The 13,335-nt window shown below is 42.8% G+C and overlaps 1 non-coding gene across 1 annotated transcript; it reads right to left on the bottom strand.

The window, feature by feature from the left end:
* Positions 1-3,856: 3,856 nt before the first annotated feature.
* On the bottom strand, positions 3,857-3,958 carry LOC126424557 (U6 spliceosomal RNA). The gene has a single exon (XR_007576193.1). It is a non-coding gene; the product is annotated as a U6 spliceosomal RNA (small nuclear RNA).
* Between the last annotated feature and the right edge of the window lie 9,377 nt (positions 3,959-13,335).

Genomic DNA, 13,335 nt, shown 5'->3' on the forward strand with positions numbered 1-13,335 from the left:
TGTCAGTAGGATCATTCTGCAGTCTAACGTAAATGCCGGTTCTCTATACGGTGTTTCGAGAGAAGAAGCCTCTCCGTCGTATCTAGATACCCGATTTAATACATACATACAATATACATACATACTATGACAGTTAGGCGTGAGGTGAGAAAACTTGGATTTCATGATTGAGCGGCTGCTCATAAGCCACACATTACGCCGGTAAAGGCCAAACGACGTCTCGCTTGGTGTAAGGAGCATAAGAATTGGACGATTGAACAGTGGAAAAACGTTGTGTGGAGTGACAAATCACGGTACACAATGTGGCAATCCGATAGCAGGGTGTTGGTAAGGCTAAAGCCCAGTGAACGTCATCTGCCAGCGTGTGTATTGCCAACGGTAAAATGTTATGGTGTGTTCGTGTTTTTCATGGAGGGGCCATGCACCCCTTGTTGGTTTGCGTGGCACTATCACCGCACAGGCCTACATTGATGTTTTCAGCACCTTCTTGCTTCCCACTGTTGAAGAGCAATTCCGGGATGACGATTGCATCTTTCAACACGATCGAGGACCTGTTCGTAATGCACGGCCTGTGGCGGAGTGCTCACAGGACAATAACATCCCTATTGTCGACTGGCCTGCACAAAGTTATGACCTGAATTCTATGGAACATCTTTGGTCTGTTTTGGAGCGCCGACTTCGTGCCAGACCTCACAGACCGACATCGATACCTCTCTTCAGTGCAACAATCCATGAAGAATGGGCTGCCATTCCCAACAAACTTTCCAGAACCTGATTGAACGTATGCCTGCTAGAGTGGAAGCTGTCATCAAGGATAAGGGTGGGCCTACACAATATTGAATTCCAGCATTACCGATGGAGGGCGCCACGAACTTGTAAGTCATTTTCAACCAAGTGTCCCGATATCTTTTATCACATAATGTACATTTGACATGATAGTTATTCGGATGAAAAGTCGTGTAGCTCGATAGCAAAATCATTAAAAATAGCCACCAAAACCCAATGCCCGACAGGAGACTGGAATACGGAAAGACAGTAGACAAACTTTTTGTTCGTAGTCTATAGCTGTCGACGAACAGCCGTATGTGCATGGTCGTCTATTGTTGTGGGTACGTAGTCGACTAAACAGCCGATTCATAATCGTTCTGAATTTAAGGTTACATTCTCTGTTGAAGTTCACAAATGCCGGGAAGAGTCATCAACGACACGGAGGCAGTGTTTCAATAAAATTCTGTTCACTCATTCTATAAAGCTTCAAATACGTATCTGCATATTTCTTCAGATTGAAATTTATTGTAAAGAGTTTTTGACTAAATAATCGGTTGCTGGTATGTACACAGTATTTTGTCCTCCTTGTCTATGCTTTCTGTTGCGTGTAAAGAAAACCATAAGCGAGTACTTGTCTTTTCATTATTTTATAGGTCATAGCGTGAGTAGGAAGCACATACTCGAACATCTATTAGGTGACTGTATTGGTACTCTTCCAATCTAACAATTTAGTCGTGCAGAAATTACGAGACTTGTCTTTTTGAATACAGTCATTTATTCACCGTAACAACGGAATATATTCCCCACGCGTTAGACTGTCTAACCTCGAACGGATTCTGACCAAAGAATGAAAATAACTATGAAACTTAGTAACGATTTATATTTTTCAGAAGTGGATAGAGGTACAAGTGGATATACAAGGAAGAAAATGGGAAAACAAGATACGGAGGATCAGAACTTTGCGTTTGAATCTCTGTCTGTCGGTTTTGTGAGGCAAAACTACAGAGCGAAATATGAACAATACATTTTTAAGTAATTTTATGAAGAACATCTTCATGTCGAGAGAGGACATTGCATAAAAAGACAGACTGTCAACTGAGAGTTTGACCAGTGCCATCTTGTTTCGTAACAAATATTGACAGTCCGCACAATCCTTTCGGACTCTGAGTACTTGTCATCACCTTTCCCCTTACCATAAAAAGCGCACTCGTCTAGAATGAGTATATTTTGCGGTTTTCCAGTCAACTGTAATGACTGAAACAAATCTTGGAACAGTAAGAAACGACAGTGGATAAGGAGGCTTGGAGAAGTATAGGAGTCCTGATTCAAGGAATGGATGTGTGTGTATGTGTGTGGGTGGGGGGGGGGGGAGGTCGGGATATAGCCGGTAGCTTAGATATATATGTCAGGGCGGATTTATGGATCAGCAGGGAGCCTGTTCAAGTTTCTTGGGGTGGGATATGGAGGCTGTGGAGGGTGAGGTAGGGTGGGGAGTGTTGGACAGGCTCGGCGGGAACCTGCACATGGAGTGGATTGGAGAAATAATGTGGTTTGGATCTACGAGTTCACTGGATGTATAGAATTTGCAAGATATTCGTGGAATTTGAAGAGAGGTGATCGGTGACTGTTTTATTTGCGACTATTACACTGTTCTTGGCATCGACTGACTGACGAAAACAGAGGCTTGTCTTTGCAAAATTCAGAACTGTTTTCCTTGCGTTGCAGCAGCCAATTAGCTAGTAATTGTTTTCAGTTACCTTGCGTTCAATGAACGACATCTGGCACGTCTGCAGTAGACTGACCTCACCTTTCACTTTTTAGTTCCTCCCTTCACTTAGATACTTAGATTCACTTGGAACACTACTTTCAGCCTGTATTGTTGCATTAGAGAAACAAGAGGAAAAGTTACTGACAAGAGTGCCAAACACGATGTGTTTCTGCATGCTGATGGATTTGCAAGGCTTTGCACCGAGAAGAGGTCGTCGAACGGCAAATAAATGAAAGCAGTCCAACGTGGCTCTGAAGAAGTACAAATAATTAAACTGATGTCACAAAACTGTTACAGCCATATCTGAGATCTATCGATGTAGACAAAAAATAGTGTTACTAGTATAGAAACCACCGTACGTTAGCTTCGTGTGCTATGGATAATTTTAACGATAAACCATAATGATGTGGAACAAAGCGTTTTATATTCACATCAGAAATTAATTTGTAAATATGACTACATGCTAAACATTTATGATATTTTTAAGTAAACAAATGTGAATTAGTGATCCCTACCCACCATCATTTACATATTAAAATAAACGTAATTCTTGTAGGATAGCCGGTCGCTGTGGCCCAGCGGTTCTAGGCGCTTTAGTCTGTGTTGTGACTTGGCAAGACAGCCAAGCCACTAGGAGGTGAAGCCGAAAGGCACACGTTTAAGCTCACGCAGGCTGGCGTGAGGTCTGGAACAGTTAAAAGATTTGAGTCTAGTAAATAAAGTACGTAGCTGTTGGAATACTTAACTTTAATCCATAATTGGTGAACATCGGTCTGACGGTACATGCATCACAAGATAAATAGCAAATGATAATGGCGCCTTACTAGGTCGTAGCAAATGACGTAGCTGAAGGCTATGCTAACTATCGTCTCGGCAATTGAGAGCGTAATTTGTCAGTGAACCATCGCTAGCAAAGTCGGCTGTACAACTGGAGCGAGTGCTAGGAAGTCTCTGTAGACCTGCCGTGTGGCGGCGCTCGGTCTGCAATCACTGACAGTGGCGACACGCGGGTCCGACGTATACGACCGGACCGCGGCCGATTTAAAGGCTACCACCTAGCAAGTGTGGTGTCTGGCGGTGACACGACAGTCTGAAACCGCGCGACTGCTACGGTCGCAGGTTCGAATCCTGCCTTGGGCATGGATGTGTGTGATGTCCTTAGGTTATTTTGGTTTAAGTAGTTCTCAATTCTAGGGGACTGATGACCTCAGATGTTAAGTCCCATAGTGCCCAGAGCCACTTGAACCATTTTTTCTTGTACGATATATAAGTTGTCAAGGAGAAACTTTTTCACTTTGTTGTCAAATTTTACGTTGCTGCAGGAGTGTGGAACGTTTCACTATTTTGCGTGTATCCTTGCGCTGGGGCCATGCTAATTTTCTCTGTATCGTTCCAATTTTAGTACACTGGAGTCGCATTCGGGAGGACGACGGTTCAATCCCGCGTCCGATCATCCTGATTTAGGTTTTCCGTGATTTCCCTAAATCGCTCTATGCAAATGCCGGGATGGTTCCTTTCAAAGGGCACGGCCGACTTCCTTCCCCGTCCTTCCCTAAACCGATGAGACCGATGACCTCCCAGTTTGGTCTTTTCCTCCAAAACAACCCAACCCCCAATTTTAGTATATATACCGCTTGAGCGTGTTTATAAAATGACAACTACTGCTGAGATTCGTCAGTGATTATTAAAAATTTAAAAATGGCCACTGCAAAGAGAGAGAGAGAGAGAGAGAGAGAGGGGGGGTGGGGGTGGGGGTGGAGGTAGAGAGCAAAAGGTACAGCAAGATACTTCTGTAACAAAGAAGTTTCTGCAGTAAAGCTTGCTGTGGAGTGCTATTTGTCTCGCTGTAATGTAACAGTTCCGTGAAGAGAAATGTAAGAGTCAGTCCAACAACATGACAAGAAGGACCAAAGGAGAAACTAGGACCACTGTCGGACGTAGCCTCGTACTGTGCATCGTCAACGCCCTCAAAACACGACTGCAGAGAAATACAGCGGCCTCGGTGGCGTTGTCCTCTTTTCGTAAAGAGGGCGCCCTGACCTTAATCTGCGACAGTGAAAGGCAGCGGCTCGTTTGGTTTGTGTTAGAAGAAAGGATTCGTCTAAAAACACCGAGAAAAGTTCTAGATGTAGTTTTTCAAATGGAAATAACGAAATTCCATGGTACTGTAGTGGACTTGTGAGAGAGGTGATACGCTCTTGTAAACCACATTCTCGAACATCAATTTCTGTATCGCATGTTACACCCAATGTTGAGCAGAAGTTATGGGATGAAATATTTTGTCATTACACGAACCCAATGAATTCATCTAGTGACAGTACGGGCCATTATATTCATGTTACTTGCGTTAAAATGTAGTTGTAAGCTTCCAAAATAATTATTTCTATTCTTTATACCTGCGTTGTGAATCTATTCCTGGCGTCGCCTTTATAGATCAGCACGGAATTGGTTATTTCTCTTATAAAAATTACGCAAGTTGTTCTGCGAAGTATTACAAATAATTCACACAGGAGCGCCTCATCATCTTCATATTGAGAACTAATCACTTATAAATCCCTCCAATTTTTTTAAACAGAAAACTGCATTAGTTTAATGTTAAAGGTGACACATGCATTGTTCTTAAACGGTGAAAAGTCGTGTCAACGACGAAAGCTGATTTTTTTGCGAAATTTATTAATTTATTTTGCATGGATTCTCGTACTTTCAACGTTTGCGAAATAAATATTCCAGTTTTGTGGTATAAAGACAACAGATACCTGGCGTACTAACAAGAAATAGTAACAGTGTAGAAACCTCTCCGCTCTTGGTAAGCATCAAAATTTCTGCTTAGAAAGATCGTAAAGCACATATGGTAAAGTCACGATTCAGATACTTTCCCCGTAAGACCAGTTACTAGCCTCGAGGACATAGGAGTCAACGACTGATTTTGCAGATTTACCTTTATTTGCTGAGTTATGAGCTGACCCTTCACGTACTCAAGAAAGTGCTCGCCACATAAAGGAAAGACGAAAATTATGCTTACGTGTCTCACTGACTATCACCTTTACTTGACAGTACATTAATTCTCTTATGCAATTTGTCGCCAACAATTTATACAACATTACAAAGAAAAATTTATCTGTACGCTAACCCGTAAAGATTAAGTTATAGCTTTGTTTGTGAGATGTATGAAGTAAAAGTTAAGTCCTCTGATAATTTGTTCATCGAAATAAAATGTCTATAGAATGAATTCTCTTTCTAGTTGAGTGTATAGAGTCGATGTCTAAATCTTAACGGGTATAATGAGAACGAAAACTCAAGTTGTGGAAGAAACAGTAACGTAAAACAGGCAGTCACAACCTGTACATTTTCAGTAGCCACAAACATAATTTAACTACAAGCAAAACATTTGCTTGAACCAATGTTTAATGACACCTGCTGCATTTACATACTCATGTTTCTCATTATAGAAGTTGCTCTGTGGTCATACGCTATCCCCTTAGTCGTCAGCGAAGTTCGGACATGGAGTTTGAATGAAATGATTAAATCACTGTGGAATGGATCAGACTGTGGCAAATTTTGGAAAATATGATCACTTCGGCGCGGATACACCAAAAATAATCTAGAATGTATACATGTTGCCCTTGACCTGTGTGTACGTACTTCACTTCCGCTGTGTACTCAGATAAGTGAAGTTATCATTGCGCCAAAGTCAGTAGCACATTTTGGTGTATAGGCATGTGTGCAGCATACGGTTTTAATAACGTCGTTAATCATTATATAATGTTTTAATAAAAGAGTAATAAACTATTTAGTTACTATAAGTTGTATCAAATATTTTATTATAATAATAATGATTTGGTTACATAGGCGCTTTGCTTTAGTATAGCGTCCAAGAAACTGCAGTTCAGGAAAATATAGCCTTTGGAAGGCAAGCGTCCCAAAATTTCAGACTTACTCTCACAAGTTCGATAACGTCAAAAATATAAAATATATCATCAAAGTGAGCACTCATAATCATCTGTACTTCGGTAAGCAGTGTGATTTTGACCACTGGTGTGCATACCATGGTTGTACGAGCGTGCAAATGAGGGAACACTGTATCTTTCTGTAGTTTCCACCTACTTTTGGGAAGACAGACTTTCTGTGAAGAGCCTTCCCCGTTCTGCTTTGCCTTACTCTACATTTTATGTTTGCGAGCAGTCAGGCTGCTATATCAAGTTTTCTCCCACCTTGCCGCCTATTATTGACGATTCAATTAATACCGATTACATTTTTACCCTTTTCCTGTTCAGGATATCTCCGCTAGAAGCCACTCTTTTCTTTATAGACGCCTTCGCCATTAATCGGGATTGTGGGAGCAAGGTGCGGGTGGGTTTTCTCTCGCCACGGCTGGGCCCTAAAAGACCACTCGTCTGAACATGTAATGTTAAAAATACCACTCGTCTGCTCTAACCTACGTACCAATCCAGTCCGTATACCGGGTTGTTATAATTAAAGTGCAGTTACTGACAGAGGTCCAGTGTGGGCAATAATTATCATATGGCAGTGGAACTTGGTAGATATTCTAATGTGTTAATCTGGAACCGGGGAGGAGGGGGAGTTGTTTGGGGGGAGAGCCAAACTGCGATGTCATCGGTCTCATCGGATTAGGGAAGGACAGGGAAGGAAGTCGGCCGTGCCCTTTCAAAGGAACCATCCCGACTTTTGCCTGGAACGATTTAGGGAAGTCACGGAAAACCTAAATCAGGAAGGCCGGACGCGAGATTGAACCGTCGTCCTCTCGAATACGAGTCCAGTGATGTGGAACCTGTTTACTCTGGAAACAAATTATTTCCAATATTGACCACCAGGTGCAAATCTGGCGCTGTGAATGGAAGAAAGAGGTTTAGAGATGTTTCCACATGTAATGGATTAGGAACGGGACGTGGTCAGGTAAGACCAAACAAGTGGGAAAGGTATAATTTTGATTTTATTATTAACTACCGCTTACACAATTTGTGCAGTGAGCACTGGAGATGTCGTCGGGATTTTGCATTCGTAAATCGACGTGATCAACAGTTACAGTGGAATCGGAGCAATGCGTTACTGTATACGTGTCCCTCGTAAAGGCAGTTGCTTTAGATATCTCCAGAGCCAAATGACACACGGATTCAGATCAGGAGATCTTGTAGGCTGTGCACCTGAAAAACCTCTGGAAGTAACACTTTCGTGGAAGACTGCATTAAGCAGATCTTTCATTGGGCGAGTAACGTGTTGTGTTGCGCTATCGTGCATGAAACAGTAGCTTCCACACAGTTGCGCTCTTCGAAAGCAGGAATCACATGTTGCAAAAGGAGGCCTCGATAACGTGCAGATGTCACAATACGCCTGACAGGCCCTCTGGGTATATTCTGTGCAAAGAAGAACGGACCGAGAATAAAGTTGATTGTGAACCCACACTACACAGTCACAGCCAGCGAGCGCAATGGCCTTTCGTGCACAATACGCAGATTGACAGAACCCCGAATTCGGCACTTTTTGTATTCACTGCAGCCTGTAGTGTAAAATGTGACTCGTCACTCCATCGACTATTGCCCGGCCTCACGATAACCAATCAGTGCCCTAAAGCGAAGAGGTAATTTGGTCCGTTGCTGCTTATCATGTGATTTCAGTTGCTGCACCATCTGGGTCTTGTACGGGCACCAGTGTCAAATAGATGGCAAAACTTTCTGTACTCTTGGCCATGTGACGAACAACCCTCGTGGCAGTGCACGGGCACTAACACTCCCCGGGGCACGTGCTGCGTGGTCAGTTACAGCAGCTGAAACTTTATCAGTAATTTCGACCGGGAAAGAAAGCATTCCTCTTCCAGGTGCTACAGCAAGAGCACCTGTGTTTTCGAACTTCGTTACCTTCTGCTTTAAACCACATCGGGCTTCTCCAGTCGGCGATACTTCATCAGCGCAGCACTGTAACTGCTGCAATTCACATAAAACAGATTCACTGACAGCGCACAATCTCTCTTCTCGATACCCATAGTGTTCAGTCACGTTATGGCTTGACAAATGACAGCGTGAATGTCATACCGTCATACAAACCGTGTACTGCGCCAAATTTGGACTTGGTGGACATAATTGGAACTAATTTGTCTTCCAGCCTAAATCGACTCTGCATTAGCATAACTATCAAGTTCTGCTGCCTTACGATAATAACAGCCCATATTGGACCTCCGTCAGTAGCTGCACTTTAATTATAACCACCTGGTACTTCTACTTTTCCGTAAATCGTTTTTAAGCTCTGGCATCAGTACTGCCTTTAGGGCCTCGCTTTATATCTTCCTACGTACTTTCCTCACCCGGTCAAGGTCCTGTGCTACACGTAACTCGTTGATTCTAGAATTTCTTCCCATTTTCGAGATTCTTCGTTCCCATGCTAATTTATTCATCGAAAGGTATCTGCCAAATTCGGAAACTGATTTACTGGAAAATATAAATGCTTCTAGAAACGGGTTTTTGGTTGTGGATGGGGGTGGGGTTGAGGACGCACAATAGGGGCCGTCGGATGTTCCTGTTGCAAAAGCTTCGCTGTATCCACAAATCAATGAAAACACATAAAAATAATTTTAACCACAGGCGTCCGCAAGGGGCAGCAAGGAGGGGTCACTTGGACCGAACCCGACCTCCCACACATGCTGGATACTTCATTCACAGCAGAATTCTCATGAACTTTTAGAACTAGTTGTCTACTATTCCGCTAAACCGCAGATATAGCATAACGTGATAGAGCAAAACGTGGACAACCACAGTGAGAAATTCTATGTCTTTAGCAATCGGTGCATAAATTACACGCTTTTGGTCGCCATGCTGTTCTCGGGAAATTGCACCTTTTCCTTGGACGCAGCTGCATTTTGTCGCTGACCTGAAACGATGGCGGATGCGAACCTTTGCAGAACAGTGCTGAAACAGAGCCCCCAACCATTTTTCTGTCGATCTCCCGTACTCGCTGTTGTTGAGTTCACATCCGACGCGCGGCGACTTTTCGGGTTTGCCACACAAATCGTTAGACCGGTTCCCGAAGAATGCGGTAGTATTATGTTACAGAACGTATGCGTGTTTCAGTCGCAGCATAGCGTTTAAGCATTGAGTAACATAGCCAGTCGTCTGAAAGGTAAGACATGTTTTCTGAAACATAATGCAAAACATTTTATCTAGATCGTGCTCAAAAACATAAGCATCGTTGATGATATCGTAGAAGAGTTTGAATTATTCTAGGATTCTCGAATATTCTGACGTGCAAATAACCACTCTTTTATACAGCCATTTATACAGACCGCAGAGAGCCAGAACTGGCCCTGGGATAGGTCTCATTGTGCCCTCTGACTTGCCTATGGAAATTAATACAGACCTTCGTTAATATTTTCGGAGGCCTGTAAGTAGGAGAGAAACGATAATTTCGAGAAAGGAAACTCTGTTACTTAGTATCTCATTAGAGTACGAAAACAATACAGGTGCAGCGCCAGCCGGTGTGGCCGTGCGGCTCTAGGCGCTTCAGTCTGGAACCGCGTGACCGTTACGCTCGCAGGTTCGAATCCTGCCTCGGGCATGGATGTGTGTGATGTCCTTAGGTTAGTTAGGTTTAAGTAGTTCTAAGTTCTAGGGGACTGATGACCATAGATGTTAAGTCCCATAGTGCTCAGAGCCATTTGAACCAATACAGGTGCCCTGTAAGAAAGATTGGCAACACGACTAATGGGAGTAATATGGCTGCGTGAAATCCAATGTAAAAGACTCCTTTCAACCGTTCCTAACTTAAGACAACAGACAGCACTATGTTTAATGGGTCTAACATCGCAGTAAACAAGATGATTCAAAAATCAATTACAATTAATATTTCAGAGATCTTGGGGTATCATTCCCGATCTCTTAGATGTAGACGTATCGAATAGCGTCGTCTGCTAGTTTACTTTGGCAGCGGTGAGAAATCAATTAACGCTGTTCGAGGTTACTTGATATCTGTTGATTCAAGAAGCTTCATCAGCCTTCTCACCCACGCTCTCCAAAGAGTGTTCCAAGCCACAGGCAGCACGGAACGCAATCGAGCATCAAATCAGCTCTTGCAATTTCTTGTATTTGCTGAAACTAAAGAGTTCATCGACGCTCTGTGATGCTGATCACTGTCATTTTATGTCGACGTGGACTGCATCGCACTGAAGCTCTGCGATCAGTATACCACCGAGATACAGCAACGGTTGCAAGAAATTGGTAACAATAATAAAAATAGTTCATTAAATGCGCAAATGCTTGACACTGTTTCTGTGATTGTGCGTCGGTATATTGACTTCAACGCGTCGTGTTCTTACCATCTGAGCAGTCCAAGCACGTGGTAGTGTTCACAGCATCGGTATGCGAGTACTTTTTTCGTATTACAAGTTTTATTCCGTCCGGGCGTATCAAAAGCTGCAACACAAAGTTAAAAATGCTATTCCAACTATCTTTCAGGCTGAACTGCTGCGCATGTCTCACAGTTTAGTAAATGGAACACAGCGCAGCATCTACGTCAACGATGGCTACATCCGGCATCTTCTGTGATGTTCATTAACAACGGTTTGTCCCGTATCAGCCTCTGTGTTAACATTTTCCAGGCCAGTTTCATTTTGCCCACTTTGTAGTTCGAGGTTGGGTATGGACGATATCCTTAACTGAACAACAGCAAGCAGTATCGAAAGCAATATGATTTATACTGTTCCAAACCAGTAGGAAGGAAAAGTATTTTCTGGATACAATTTGACGTTGAAGGCGGTCATTGACCTTGACACACTGTGTAATCAATGAACTTGAACCATCCCTCACGAGTTACCCACACATAGAGGCAGGTCAAAGAACATGATTGTCTTACCTTGAGCACATGACACATTCATTCCTGTCCCCTCTCCATTACCGCCCCGTATCTCTCCCAGCCCTCCGCTCTCCCCCAATGACAGCCCACTGTTTTATATGCCATTAAAATGAAACAGCCAATCAATACGTACCCCATTATCGCCAGCTTGCCCTATTGTAGTGGCACTACCCAGTGTTTTACGTAAAAGTATTAAATCTGTGTTCGACTTTTATGATTTAAAGAAACTTTATTGTTTAAAGAAAACACAGAAAATCCAAACATAAATAGACAGACAGGGCAATTGGACCACTATCCAGCAGAATGGGAATCCGATGTCTTAAGAATCTTTCGAGAATACAAAATTAACACAACGAACAGATTATAGTTCCCACTGACATGTTTTGGGCCATGAAAAGATTAGAATACGTGGATTCTCACCGCTTAATTTCAAGTCAGAAGGTATTAGACTTCGGTGACCAGCCCATGTTGAGCGAGAAAACCTTTAAGGCGTGCAGTAAATTTCTCATTTGCTGTCACACCTTCTCAGACAGTTAGACTGACTTTCCAGTGATCATCTGAGGTTCTTTTCTCAGGGCCAGGTCATTTTTCTCACAATGTCCGTTTCATTTCCTCCCGAACGTTTTCGGTACGATGTGGTCCGGTGCAGAGGTAGAGTATTCGAGAAGTTTTGTTTCGCCCTGCAGATGCCCTCAGCACCGTTGATGACCCATACAATATGATCTTGTCCTGCTACATACAGTTTACGGTCTCAGGATGTCGCACTGATGGGTTGGTAATGTTACTCATAATATGAGTATACTGCGCAGCGTGAGGCCCACCTTCTATCCAGAGAAGCATTCCAAGTCTGCAGATAGAGACCTAGTTTCACGCTGCTACATACGCCTGGCCACTGGAAGGTGTCTCGTGGATTATTTGGGATCGACCTAAAGCACGAACCCTCTTCTTCATGGATGCAAATTTGATCTGTAGCCTGATTTACCAAAAGCAAACAGTGTCCATTGACACTCAAATGCAGTAAGTCTAGAGTACTTCAATAGTACCACATGTAAACCGGAACTCTGGCGTCACATTTCACCATTTCGCTATTCTGAACCGATGCTGAATTGCTCCAATATCAAGCTGTCATACTCCGACTAATTTCCCAGTTTATCGATACCGTAGTACCCACTGTCCTGCAGTGTGCTCAGGTTTCCCATACTGTGCCGAAGCCTCTAATACCAACAGCATTCCCCCACAAGATCAACGCTGCAGTATCGAATAGACATGACTCTTGAATAAATCTGCTGGACCCAAACTAAGGCTATTAAGGTATCTTACCTTATTTACTGGTTGCTACTGGTTGCCACAGAATATGGATAACACGCGAGATGCAGTCTAACGTGTCTCACTATTCCGCAATAAAAACATTCCAGAATGACCACCCACTTATGATAAGGTGACCTGATACAGAATTCAAGCATTTCTGCCTCTAATTTGTGACAATTTAGGCTTTTCTGCAGAAACAAAAATTTTGAAGGTAGTTCACTGATACACTCTGCATTCGTGGCCTTAGAATGTAACGGGATTACAGCTGAGGGTAGCAAGTAGTGTTCTGAAAAGTGTCAAAGCGTCTTTCTCCAGCCGGATGCAATACTGCGTTTTTCGTATTATATTTTACATTACGTTGTAGTTTTCTGACATACCAATAAAAGATGTTATTTGAGAACAAATATATTAACAGTCCTTCTGCGTCATGTTTCCGTCGGGATCGCTGTCAAGTAGATTAATTTTATCGGCTACGCTCTCTAGTATATCGTGTTTGTTTTATCTAAATAAATATTTTGTCGTGTGATTAATTTTATTACAACTAGAAATCTTTGTTACAAGCCATAACAGGAAACAAATGTGCTAGAAACAATCGTCTGATAGAAATAATTGACAATTAGTTCAGCCACAACAAA

The sequence above is a fragment of the Schistocerca serialis genome, chromosome 1 (assembly GCF_023864345.2).
Source record: "Schistocerca serialis cubense isolate TAMUIC-IGC-003099 chromosome 1, iqSchSeri2.2, whole genome shotgun sequence".
Classification (NCBI taxonomy): Eukaryota; Metazoa; Arthropoda; class Insecta; order Orthoptera; family Acrididae; genus Schistocerca; species Schistocerca serialis.